Raw genomic sequence first — 14,356 nt, 5'->3', positions numbered from 1 at the left:
ATATCATGTTTGGTAAGGTGGAGGGTCAGAGAAAAAGAGGAAGACCCCCAACGAGATGGATTGGCCAAGTGGCAACATTGACAGACTCAAGCGTGGCAACAATTGTGAGGTTGGCCCAGGATCAGGCAGTGTTTCATTCTGCTGTGCATAAGGTCACTATGGGTTGGTGCTGACTCGATGGCACCTAACAACAACAACAACAATACTAGGCATTAATGAACTGAAATGGACTGGTATTGGCCATTTTGAATCTGACAATCTTACTATGCCAGGAACACCAAATTGAAGAGGAATGGAGTCGCATTCATCATCTAAAAGAACATTTCAATATCTATCTTGAACTATAATGCTGTCTGTGATAGAAAATATTCATATGCCTATAAGGAAGACCAGCTACTACAACTGTTATTCAAATTTCTGCACCAACCACTAGTCAGTGATGATGAAATTGAAGAACTCTACCAATGTCTTCAGCCTGACATTGATCAAACATGCAATCAGGATGTATTGATAATTACCAGAGATTGGAATACAGAGGTAAAAAACAAAGAGGAAGGATCAATGGTTGGAAAATATGGCCTTGATGACAAATAATGCTGGAGATTGCATGATTTAATTTTGGAAGACCAATGACTTTTTTATTGCAAATACCTTATTTAAACAATATAAAGGCGATTATATACATGGACTTCACTAGATGGAATACATAGAGATCTAATTGGCCACATCTGTGGAAAGGGACATTGGAGAAGCTCCATATCATTAGTCAAAACAAGGCCAGAGGCAGACTGTGGAACAGACCATCAGTTGCTCATATGAAAGTTCAGGCTGAAGTTAAAGAAAAATTAAAACAAATTTGTGAGATTCAAAATATGACCTTGAACATATCTCACCAGAATTTAGAAACTATCATTAAGAACATATTTCATGCATTAGTTACTAATGACCGAAAACTCAAAGAGTTGTGGGATGACATCAAGAACATCATACAGGAAGAAAGCAAAAGGTCATTAAGCAAAGAGAAAGAAGGAAAAGACCAAAATGGATGTCTTGCTCTCCAGCGTAGAGATGCTAAAGCAAATGGAATATGGAGGCAAAAGAGCTGAACAGTAAGTTTCAAAGGGCAGCTAATAAAGCCAAAGTCAAGTATGATAATGAAATGTGCAAAGACCTAGAGTTAGAAAACCAAAAGGGAAGAACATACTCTACCTTTCTCAAACCGAAAGAACCGAAGGGGGATGGAGGGGTTGAATCAAGTCTTGATTTGCATAATTGAAAGAGTCTATGGGCAAAATATAAAATGATGCAGAAAGTATCAAAGGAAGGTTGAAGGAATATGCAGTCACTGTATCAAAAAGCATCAATATTCAACCATTCAAGAAGTAGCACATGACCAAGAGTCAATGGCCCTGAAGGAAAAAGTCCAAGGCACACTGACGGCATTGGCAAGGAACAAGGTTTCAGGAATTGATGGAATACAAATGGAATTCTTTCAACAAACTGATGTAGAACTGGAGGCACTCACTCATCTATTCCAAGAAATTTGGAAGATGACTGTCTTGCCAACTGATTGAAAGATATCCATATTTGTGCCCATTCCAAAGGAAGGTGATCTAACAGAATGTGGAAATCATCTAACAATACCATTAATATCACATGCAGTTAAAATTTTGCCAAATATGATTTAAAAATGGCTGTAATAATATATTGACAGGCAACTGCCAGAGATTCAAGCCAGATTCAGATGAGGACATGAAATAAAGGATATCATTTCTGACATCAGATGGATCTTGCCTAAAAGCAGGTGGATCTTACCAGAACGATGTTTATTTGTGCTTTATTGACTATGCAAAGGTTTTCAACTGTGTGGATCATGACAAGAAATGGATAGCATTCTAAAGAATGGGTATTCCAGAACATTTAATTGTGCTCATGAGAAACCTGTATGTACATAGACCATGTGGCAGCCATTCAAATAGAGCAAGGAGACACTCAATGTTTTAAAATCCAGAAAGGTGGGTGCCAGGATTATATTCTTTCGCCATACTTATTTGATCTGTATGTTGAGTAAATAATCTGAGAAGCTGGGTTTTATGATGAAGAATATGGAATCAGGATGGGAAGAAAACTCATTTAGCAACTTGTGATATGCAAGTGATGCAGCCTTGTTTGCTGAAAGTGAAGAGTATTTAAAATACTTACTGATGAAGATTAAAGACCTCAGCCTTCAGTATGGATTGCACTTCAATGTAAAGAAAACAAAAATCCTCACCACTGGACCAATTCATAATTTAATGATAAATGGAGAAAAGCTTTAAGTTGCCAAAGACTTCATTTTGTTTGGATCCACTATCAACACTCATGGAAGCAGTAGTCACAAAATCAAACAATGTATCGCATTAGGCAAACTACTGCACAAGACCTCTTTAAAGTGTTCAAGAGCAAAGATGTCAGTTTGAAGACTAAGGTGTACCTGACACAAGCTGTATTCACATTCCATAGCCTCATATGCATGTGAACGTTAGACAATGAATAAGGAAGACCATAGAAGAATTGATGCATTTGAATTATGATGCTGCAGAAGAATATTGCAAGTACCAAGATGGCCAGAAAAACAAACAAATCTGTTTGAAGAAGTACAGACAGAATGCTCCTTAGAAGCCAGGATGGTGAGACTTTGTCTCTCATACTTCAGACATATTATAAGGAGAGATCAGTCCCTGGGAAAGGGCATTATGTTTGGTAAAATGGAGGGTCAGTGAAAAAGAAGAAGACCTCCCAGTGAGATGGATGGCAGCAAGAACAATGATTGTGAGGATTGTGCAGGACTGGGTAGTGTTTACTTCTGTTCTGCATAGGATCACTATGATTCAGAATTAACTCAATGACACCTAACTACTACAACAATAATTCAACTACTAGCTGTACTCATTGTTAATGTCTCTTCTAGTTTTCAAGATATTTTAGGGAGCAGAGCTAGCAGAGCTAGGAAATTAATTTTTTTTTTTTCCCTTAAGAGAAAATGCCCTAATACACAGTTAGGATTATTTGTTTTATTTTGCATTTTTTTTTAAAGGCTTGTTTTAAAGTGATCTAGAAAGATCTAGATTTTAGAATAATTATATAAAATACAAGGGTAAATCAAAAGTATTGCAACTAGGCTTCCAGTTTATACTTGTATGGATTTTCTCCAAACAAAGCACATGTAAACATGTCTCTGTGATCAGTGGATGACTACAGACTATTTTTCTCATTAATGCACTTGTCTTAGTGTCATTAGGCACCCTTAAGAAAAGATCTCATGAAAACAATGGCTTTTGAGGGGTTCTGCTAGGATAGTTGAATTCAAGATAGGGAAGTCAGTTCAGAAGGCTATGGAGACTGTTTTTTGAAATACCAAAAGGGTAATCCTGATAGATTGTCTCAAAGTTCACAATATGATCACAGGGGCTTATTATGAAGAAGATAAAATTGAAAACTTTATTGGTGAGATAAAGCCCAGGAAAGTTGTGCAAAGTAATTTTTTTCCCCATCTTGACAGTGCACCTGAATATTCTTTGAGGGTAGAAGAGGTTCTACTCAGAGAATTTAGTTGGGAAACTTTACTCCATCTACCCTACAGAACTGATTTTGCTCCTTCATACTTCTCTTTCTTCCTCAAACTCAAAGAGCATTGAAAAGGAACATGATATGAGTCCCTCAAGGATGCCCCAACTGCCATTTTGATGTGGTATAAATCCAAGAGCATGGAATTCTTCGTGGATGTGTTAGGAAATGGAAACATCACTTTCAGAAGGATGTAGAGCTAGATGGAGGATATGCCTATAAGAAAAAGCTTCAATTTTGATATTTTTGTTTAATAAAAAAAATAGTGTAATGATTTTGTAGCAATACTTTTTGATCTACCTTTGTATTTGTATGATTCCAAAGTCAAGTATGTCAAATAGGTTGCATCCTGTGAAGTATAGTGATTATTTGTGTGGGTTTTTTTTTTTTTTAACCATTTCTCTTCTTTCCTATTGTAGAAGAGCTTGTTTTTAAATTAAAAAAATATTTTCTATTTTTCAAATATGCAAATATCTACATATATTGCCTGTTCCATCATATATCCTCTTTGTCCACCTTGATTTCTTTTTTAAGATCACTCTTTAGCAGTGGACAGCAGGATTTCACATTTCCTTTTACTTTTATACAATATTCCGCTGTGTAGTATATTGAGCCAGCTCTTGAAGTTGTTTCTAGTTATTGCAAATAATGATGTAGTAGAAAATCTAATGCATTTGTTCCTTTGGATTTTTCCAGTATTTCTATGGGACAGATTCATAAAAGTGAGCTTGATGAGTTAAAGAACAAATACTGATATGATCTTTCTCAGTATAAAATTCCTCCAAAGAATTGTGTAATTCTACTGTTTCTGTTGCCTTATAAGAGTACACGCAATCTTGCAATTTTCCAGTAAAATATGTTATCAATTTTTTTTCAACCCATCTTATAGGTAGGAAATGTAAGTACAGTTTTAATCTCCACTTCTCTTATTAAATATTTTGTGTTTTTAATTTAGTCTCCCTAACATACAGGAAAAATGTTGTTATGTGCTAACTTCTTGCTACAGTTATTTTAATACAATTTCTGCTTCAAGGTATTCACAATCTTCTGGAAGACATATCAGCAAAGGAAAAGTTAGGTGATATATGTTATGTATAATTGATAGATTTCTTGCAAAGCATCATAAATGACTAGGGAAATGTAGTTGAAGGGAGCAATCATTTTTTTAGCTTGCGGAGGAGGTGGTTAGAAAAAACTCCAGAGAGGGATGATGGTAAACATGGATGTGAGCATGATTGTGTTGTTCAGTGTCATCAAGTCAGTTCCAATTCATAGCAATCCTGAATAGGGAATCTGAGGTGGTCTGGTGGGTTTGAACTGCTGACCTTGTAGTTAGCAGTCCAGTGCTTATTCTACATTGTCATACCAGGACTTAGTTGTGTTGTTTTTGTTGTTAAGTGCTATCGAGTTGATCCCAACTCATGGCAACCCTACATAGGGTTTCTGAAGAGTGGCTGGTGAGTTTTAACCACCAACCTTGCAGTTCAAACTGACCTTGTGGTGCAGCACTTATCCTATAGCGCCACACCAGGACTTAGGAGTAGGAAACCAAAAAAAAAAAAAAAAAAAAAAAAAGGGAGGGGATGTGTAATCAGAAATCTCATAGACAGAAAGCTCTGCCCTAATTGGAAAATAAGAACTTAGTTTGTGGTGAGAGTGTCTATGTATGGGGAGATGTCAGTGCTTTGTGATAACTCAATGGTTTGTACAAAATCTTGAAGACCATGCCAAGAGGTTAAGTAAGCTCAAGGAGCCCATCGATATATATATATATCAAGTTTTGTTTTGTTTTCTTTTTTTAGGTCAGTGAATTTGTGTTTTAGAAAAGTAACCATGTTGGCCAGCTCAATTGTAAATGGACTCCACTTTGAATAGTCCATTGCAATGGCCACTATACTAGAAGATCCAGAAAAGAGTGTGAGCCTGAGGCAGGGAGGACGGAGGTAAGACTAGATTTAAGGGATGTTGTCAAATATAGTATTTGTAGGCCAAGGGAAGAAGCAAGAGTAATGGTGAAGTTTCTAGCTTGTGCAAAGTCATGGTTAGTGGACACTGCTAAAATTAATTTTCAAATCAACAAACTTGGGAATACCTTATTTGAAGGTTATTCTGCCAATTTTTAGTACCAAATGTGCTAGTGACTAGCAAAATGCTCAAACAGAAGGGAAATAGAAAGCATGAAAGACCCATAAACTGGTGAAATAGCTTCTAACAGAGTATAAATTGAACTCTATCAAGTGCAAGATCTGTGTTGTCACTGGGCACTCTCATCCTGTCTTTATTATTTAGGTGGAGGCTACATGAAAATACACCAAGTTTAAAACTTTATTTTAAGGAATTATTATTTGCTGAATGTTAGCAGGTAAAGTTGTGATCTCTGCACATTCATGTTCAGATGTTACTGAAATGCAAAAAGGCAATGAAATGAAAATTTGATAGTAAGTTTTTACACGCAGAAAATAATGGTACCATTTTATACTTGGTAAAAGTTCTTTATTTAATGATTAAAATATTCTTGTTGGTTTTTTCCAACTAGTGCAAATAATATTTACTTCCAAGGAGGCTTTTAAGTTTACTAAATGTAACAAACACATAATTCAAAGCACTTTCAAATGTCCATCTGTGCAGGAGGAATAAGATCAATAAAATTGAGCAGCTATTAGCATGTATTGGTTTCCTTATATTTTAAGTATGTTTTCATGTTTGAAAATGTGAAGGGATGATAGTAGGTGTTTTGTGGTGGTTTTCATCATACAAATAAAAACCTATTAAAGCTAAAATCTTGGTGAATGTAATGCATTTCTTAAATCCCTAGAGTACGCTAAGTAATGTGGGTTATTTTTGGTTATGGGTTTTGATTTATAATAAGTTCTTATTTTAAAAGTGGAAACAAATTTTTATCTCAAAAAAGTCATATTTTCATTTCTGAAGCTAACTTTTTTTTTTTAAACCTGAGGAAAAAGCATATGTCCTGGTACCTTAGCTTCTGAACTAAAGAAATTTACTGAGTTCTATTATTTTCCACTTTGTTGAATGTTTTACATTAGTACCAAGTCTACTGTGTCATTGGGTTCATGCCATGGAAAACATCTTGTGAGTGAATCTCATTTTACTGAAAGCATGGTACTTGACTACTTATTAGATATATGCTAGACCCATCTTGCGTTGAGTTCTGTTGCATGGAAAATATGTGTTCTAAGTGTTGTTTTCAAACTAAACTTCCCTAAAGTATAACTGTTGTTGTTGTTGTTAAGTGCAATTGAGTTGATCCCGACCCATAGCAACCCTGTATAGGGTTTCTGAGGAGTGGCTGGTGAACTTGAACTGCTGACCTTGCAGTTCAAACGGCTTTGCAGTCTGGTGCATTAACCCACAGCACCACACCAGGACTCCAAGAGTATAACTAAGTACCAACAATTAATATGGAAAGCAATAGAATGCCTTTGGCTTCTTTGACTTTTCAAAGACTTTTAGTCAATAAAATATCATGAGCATCCATTGTGTACATCCACCTTTAGGTGATATGACTAGCTCCAAAGGAATATTCTAGAAGATCTCAGAGTGAGCTAATAAGCTAAATTATGATTTACTTTATATTAAAATAATGATTTTAATAATATTAAAATAGCACATACATATTGATTGGCTACTGAATATGACACATTGAATTGAAGCCATTGATTTTGAAGTGAAGATTTTTGTTCAGATCCTAAAGTAAGTAAGTGTTATTAACTTGGAGAATGATAATTGCCTTTTTGAGTAGATGGGGGGAAATCAGAAAACTCATGTTTGAGGTCTCTATAAAATTGTCAATATTTGTATTTGCTTAATGTCTTTATGGAGTCCTGGTGTAGTACTGTAGGGTAAGCAATGGACTGCTAACCACAAGGTAGGCTGTTCAACTATACAGGGTTACTGTAAGTTGGACCTGACTCGACAGTATTTAACAACAACCACAATGTCTTATAGGAGTCTCAACAAAATCAGTTAAATATATACTCTGAAAATTCAATATACTGTTTATCATGCTTACTTTGCTGTTAGATAGCACTATGCCCTGGATATAACCTTCTAGTTTTATTTTTTCACCTTAATGAAAGCATTGGTCATTATTGCTGCCACTGATGCTCTTTTGTCTGCACATACTGTTACAACATAATGTGTTGTACATTTGATCTGGATATTACCATATTGCCATAAGGAGCTGCTATTATTTTAGACACCAACTGATTCTATGATAGTATCAGATTTCTTTAGCATATGCTTATGTTTTTGTATAAATGACCTGAAGAAACATCTGCTAGTTTTGTGGTGGTATCTACTGTTTCTTCTTGAGAATTTGACCTGACGGTTACTTTTTAATGTGAATCTACATAATTTTGAGTCAATAATTGTCTGGCACAATTCAGAGAAAAACTGAAGCTGCTTATATCCATTACCTTTAAAATAAAAAAATTAAAATTAAATACACTTTCCTAACTAAGCTCCTAATTTTTTGATCATTAATATTTTAAAACAGAAAAAAAAGTCCTATTTTAATGGATCCCTCTAGCAACCAACGTTTTAGACCCCAAACTGCCCTTTAGTGGAAACATCTAGTGAAAAGACTTAATAAAAAAAAAAATTAATCTTTGAATTTGACAATAAAATGTGTGGTTTATTGGGAAAGGAGTAGTTATGGAGTATCAGGGTAGGATCCTGTCCTTTACTAAGCACCTTTCATAGAACTTTATAAGGTTGTGTAAAGGCAGCAAAAGGATAAAGATGTGTAATTTTTAAAACCTGTGAAGTCTTTGCTCTCGAAGTCTTAGGAAACTTGTCGAGACCAGACGCAGTTGATTATATTATAGTTGGGCTCCCTTCTTTTTATCTCTGTCATGACCTTTACTGAAAAGCAATAATGTGGATTTCTGTTATTTAGCATTTTCCTTTCTTTTCTCTTTTCCTCTCTTATTTCCCTATTGGTTTTTGAAGACAGAGACATTTGTTCAAAGAAAATTAGATGACATTATGTTTATGGTACTTAAACTACTAGACAAAAAACTTACAACAGAACAGAAAAGAAACAATTTTTAAGTAACAATATTTATTCATAGTTTCCTAATGGAAAATGTATTTTTTTAGAGGAACTTATGCAATTTTTTTATTACTTATACATTGAATACTAACTTAATATCAGTAAGGTAAATGCATATTAGAAACTTAGTCCTTAATAAAAGTATATATCCATGTTGTCAAGACAATAATTAGAAAGTTTCCTTGTTCTTTATTTCTCTGCTTTATATGCATCAGCTGTTGGACTCCCTCAGACTCTGAACATGTCAGCATTTACATCAACCTGCTCACTGAGTCTCTCTTGCTGCTCTTAGCCCCTGCTCTGTCCCTTGGGTGACTGATGTCATTAGAACAACCTTCTGTCTCACTCCTTGCCATCATCACTTGGCTGAAACTGAGCTAAGGCCATTGCCAGTTACCTGAGGTGCTGGGCCTCTTGTGGCTCAGCTCTGGCCTTTGTGGTGCTTGGGTTCCTTCCTCTCCAAAATTCAGTTCTGTAAGGAAAGGGGGCAGGATTACTGAAAGCTTTAGTTTCTGTGATTAAACAGCACAGCTGCATTGAGTGCCTAACTAGATTTTCTCGTAGGCCTGAAACAGGAGATCCAGGGGCCTCCACGTCTCTTGGGGCAGAGGGATTTCCCTCAGCCCTCTGGGTCTAACACTCAATTATTAAAGTAGGTTGGTGGACTAGACCCAAAGGACAATGAAATTCCCCCAAATTGTGTTTTTTTCTTTTCTCTTCCTGTACAATGGGGGTAGGACCAAATAAGAGAAGTCCCCAATGGCTTTTCTTGTCCCAAACAGAACAAGCCAGATACTTTCAGACATAGATTTTCCCTTCCCTGCTTCTCCTCATCCAAAGCACTGGAGAAATCATAGTGATGGGTGGGTGAGAGGTAGGTGGGGTAGGAAACTGGGGAGCTAGTCATGAAAAGGTGTTTTAAGTACTAGTTATATCTGGATTAATATTTGAAGTATACAAAAGTATTTAGCAATTTTCATTTGATACTTATTACTGGTTACACTTTTTATTGTTAATTTTTGGTATATAATTTTGTCTATACCATTGACGTGGGGGCACAGAGAAAGAAATGTATTCCCATTAACTTTGTGTGGTACCTGGTCTGGAACTACTGTGAACAGGTAGATTCATAATTACTTACTTGATGCTCTTTTTTAGCATGGAAAATTGAAGAATAGCAAAATTAATTTGTTTAACAATTTATAAGGAAAAATTTCATACATGTTTACCAGAGAAACAGCAGAGCTTCTCCTTTAAAGAACAAAGTTTTGTTTTGTTTTAATAAAGACACACTCTTTATAATGAAAACAAGATCTTAGTGTTAAGGGATTACTGCTTTAAATAATTGGATTTCTTTCCTTTATTTCCTCATCCCTATATATTAGAATCAATTGGTAGCGTAGTGGTTACGAATCGGGCTGCGAACCTTAAGGTCAGCGGTTCGAAACTACCAGCGGCTCCGCGGGAGAAAGATGAGGCTTTCTACTCCCGTAAAGATTTACACCCTCGGAAACCCTGTACAGGGTCGCTATGGGTCGGACCCGACTCAATGGCACTTAACAACAACAACAACAATAGTGTTTTAGAGTAATAAATATTCCCAGATTAGAAGTGTCTCTTCACCACTGAATTTTAATAATGTTTCTCAAAGTTTATGGATGATAGTATAGAAAATAATAGAAGGTCAGGAACCCATTTTATATTTGGGGAAGGCAAAAATGCTGGTTAAGAACAACAGAAGCTGTGGGAACATTCTTTTCAGAAAAATGTGTTTATCTAGAATAATTTATTCCAAAATATTTTAAAAACTCATTATTTGCATAATTTCATTTAGCTCTGGTCCTCAAGCTACTAAATTTAACACTATATATTTCAGATAAATGCTTTCCTAAAATGTTATTTTAATGTTTGAAGATGATTTATATTAAAAAGGTTTTATATTTATATTAAAAAGGATTAAAATGATTTAAGTGAAAAGCAAAATGTGAATGTCCAGTTACTTTAGAAAAATATCCCCAACTGAGCTCTGCTCTTCTGTCTCTTCTGTTTTCTGTTTTTAATTGACCTCTCCACATTTAGACTTCTTTTCTAACACCCTTAAATTACAGTGTGTGGGTCCAAGCAAGAGTGAGGCAGATGAGGACAGACATCAGTGTGGGTGGTAAGAAAGGGAGTCCTTTGTTTAAAACAATCTTTTCCCCTATGGGGACTTCTTAAAGTCCTTCCTTCAGCCCATAAATCAGAGTATGAGTCCCAGGGTAGAAACTGTGTTAGCAATGTTAGCAATGACAGGGGTATGGAGGAAGTGGAACATGAGGATGGATTGGTATTAGATAGCAGCCATTCTTTTAGTTACCACTTTTAGGCTTTGATCCATTGGTTATGATGTTAATGACTGGGAGTCCTGGTCAGTTTGAATCACAAAGTCAGTGATTCAAACTCACCAGCTGCTCCTCGGAAACCCTATACAGGGTCGCTATGAGTCGGAACCAACTCAATGGCACTTAACAACAATGCAACAGCAATCAAAAGGTTGGGGATTCCAATTTATTTAGAGGAGCCTAGTGAACTACTTTTGAAAGATCAGCCATTGAAAACAATATGAAACACATAGGGTCTCCATGAGTTTGAACAGATTTGATGGCAACTGATTTTTAGTCTTAGAAACTCTATACAGGGTCACTATGAGTCATAATTGACTTGATGACACTTAACAACAACAACTAATGTTTGGGAGGAGACCACCTTGTTTGACTCTGTACTCCCCTACTTATTAATGACTTATTTTAAGTTTTGATCTTGAAACTTTGTTCAATTAACCCCATATCTTTCTGATAAATCTTGCCAATAAATAATTACCTTGCATGATGAGATGTTCTTAGGACCATAATGTTGTTGGTACAACTTTAAAAGACCGTGTACAGAAATAACTTGTCAACAAGATTTCTCAGTTTTATTAAAGTTTAAGTAATTCACCTGTGCTGAGCAACCAGAATGTTGACCTACATTTAAAAGTGCAACATTATCCTATCTGTTGTCTAAATCCACTGTGCTACTGAAGGGCAAAATACAGAAAAGAGGTCACCAAGATTATTTTCATTGTTGTCTTTGATGATTATTTGTGGTTGCCTTTTTCTGCTAGATGGTCTGCTTCTGAGAGATAATGCAAATAGAAAATTCACTGCTATTTCTATATGAAATTCTAGTAAAGATTATTTTTCAGGCTTATTGCGTAATGATATTGAAAAATAATGTTATAGCCATTCCCCTAAAGTAGACATAGAGGTGTTTCCTTATCTTAGTTTGGTAAAGCTCTGAAAATGCAAAGCAACAGATGTTATACCCAGCATAATTATATGTATCCTGGAAACACATCTTTATAGAGTAGGACTGGTTCTTAAGAAAACAAAAATTGGGCAAACAAAGGACATTAACTTGCTGATCTCAGCAGTAATTACTTGGGAGAGATTATAATAATCTTGTGTAGATGGTAACTGCATGCGTGTATTGGGAAACAATGGTATTCTAAAATACATTAAAAGGAAAATGAGCTTGTGTAAACTTTATCTCATTTACCCCCTTAAAGAGCAGAAAAAGCACTGATTTTTTTTCTGAATATTATTTCAACAGTGTTTTGGAAGAGAGTGTCCAGATTCCAAATCCTAATATGGTGATACCTGAGGCTTTTGACTATTTCTTTTATGGGTTGCTGTGTTTGAATATTATTATCCCACCAAAAATAAAGCACTGATCTTCAATTATCTAAACAATTCTCAGAAACAAACTGACACTGTAAGAGTCACAGATATTTGTATCAATGTCTGATCTGAAGCAAGAGTTTTTCTTTTTTTTTTTTTTTCAGTCCAAGGGCATCTTAAAGCATTTCCCCAATGCCCTCAATGGTGGTGTACAGTGAAGTCAGTTTTTGACTCATATTCCGAAGCTATGAATCTTTACGTGAACAGAAAGTCTCGTCTTTCCATCTCAGAACAGCAGGTAGTTTTGAACTGCTGGTCTTGAGGTTAGCAGCCTGACTCAAAACCCTCAATAGATAAAGCAAAGCCAGATTGCTTAGACTGTCCCATGGAAGGTTTTTAATTATTTGGAGAGCAGTTTGAGAACCACTATATAAGCCATTTATTAAACAGGTAACAAAAAAGTTGTGGAGGTCTGGGATTGATGATGGTAGTTTTGGAGTTTGAAGCTTGAATAAGAGTTTATCAGTCTGAATAACCAGCTATCACTGTGAGCATGCAAATGTAAAGTTGTTCAGGATAAGATATTATTTATACTTTGAGAATATTCTAAAGTTATTGTGTCAATTGCCTTATTTTGTGGGTCTTAGATGGTATATTTAGTTCTGGTCTGGCCCTGTAGGATAAGTGCTGGATTGGTAACCACAAGGTTAGTAGTTCAAACCCACCAGCTGCTTCTTGGAAATCCTATGCAGGGTCGTTGTGAATCAGAACCGATTCAGAGTGGCACTTAGCAACAACACTAAAGGATTAGTATGTTTTGTTGTTGTTTTTGACTTTGATCTTAGAGATAGATGTACCATTGTCTAGGTTCAAATTCTTAGCATCTCTTTCACCTGTAAACGGTTGCTATGTCATAATTTTCTCATCTGCTGAGGAGCAGAACCTGAATAAGGAGAATGGAACATTTCAAGATAAACATGCTATCATACATCTGGTGTTTTAATTCTCTGGGCAGTAATGTTTACAGGGTTTCCTTCTAGTCACAAAGTGTGAGTAATGCTTTTCTCCTCAGCACAGTTTGTGTATTTTTATAACAAAATCAGTATCCAGAGAAAAAAATACAAGGTGATGAAGTCAAGTGATTGATGAAGCTAGTTTCTGTTTACATTGATGTTGTACTACAATACCAATTTATAGTGACCCCATGCACAACTGAACAAAGAACTGCCTGATCCCACACCATCCTCACAATCATTCCTACATTAGAGCCCGTTGTTGTAGCCACTGTGTTAGTCCATATCATCAAGGGCCTTGCTCTCTTTTTCTGACTCCCTACTTTACCAAACTTGATGTCCTTCTCTGGGGACTGGTCCCTACTGATAACAGGTCCAAAGTATGTGAGACAAAATCTCACTATCCTTACTTCTAAGGAGCAATCTGGTTGTATTCCTTCCAACACAGATTTATCTGGCAATCCATGATATATTTAATATTATTTGCCTGAAACTCTATGGCGCAGTTGCACTCCACACACAATGGTAACTAACAACAATAATCTTAGACTGTAATTGTTGTTATTGTTGTTATGTGCCGTTGAGTCAATTCCAACCCATAGCAACCCTGAATAGGGTTTCCAAGGAGGAGATGGTGAGCTTGAACCACTGACCTTGCAGTTCAAATGACTTTGTAGTCTGATGCATTAGCCCCCAGTGTCACACCAGGACTCCTTACATGTATAATTGATAAGACTGTAAACCACTCTGAAGATCTTTTAAATTTTTTTTTTTTTTTTTTTTTGCGAGGCTTTAAGTCTTCATTTTATTTTTTAAGGTATTAATTTTTTAAAAATGTTTTATTGTGCATTATATGATAGTTTACATGGGAGAACATTAGTTTTACATTCATTCTATCGTATATTGTTTCATTGCCATGGTTACAGTCCCCTCCATGCATCATCAACCAACCAAAGGGTATA

At 35.7% G+C, this 14,356-nt stretch overlaps 1 protein-coding gene across 6 annotated transcripts in view; it reads left to right on the top strand.

The window, feature by feature from the left end:
• Positions 1–14,356, top strand: part of CERKL (ceramide kinase-like) — a 201,187-nt gene that overhangs the window by 25,222 nt on the left and 161,609 nt on the right. The gene's annotated exons all lie outside the window — the stretch shown is intronic.

Source organism: Chrysochloris asiatica, unplaced genomic scaffold, assembly GCF_000296735.1.
Source record: "Chrysochloris asiatica unplaced genomic scaffold, ChrAsi1.0 scaffold00059, whole genome shotgun sequence".
NCBI lineage: Eukaryota > Metazoa > Chordata > Mammalia > Afrosoricida > Chrysochloridae > Chrysochloris > Chrysochloris asiatica.
The sequence above is the reverse complement of the archived record's forward strand: the minus strand, read 5'-3'. Positions and strand labels throughout refer to the sequence as shown.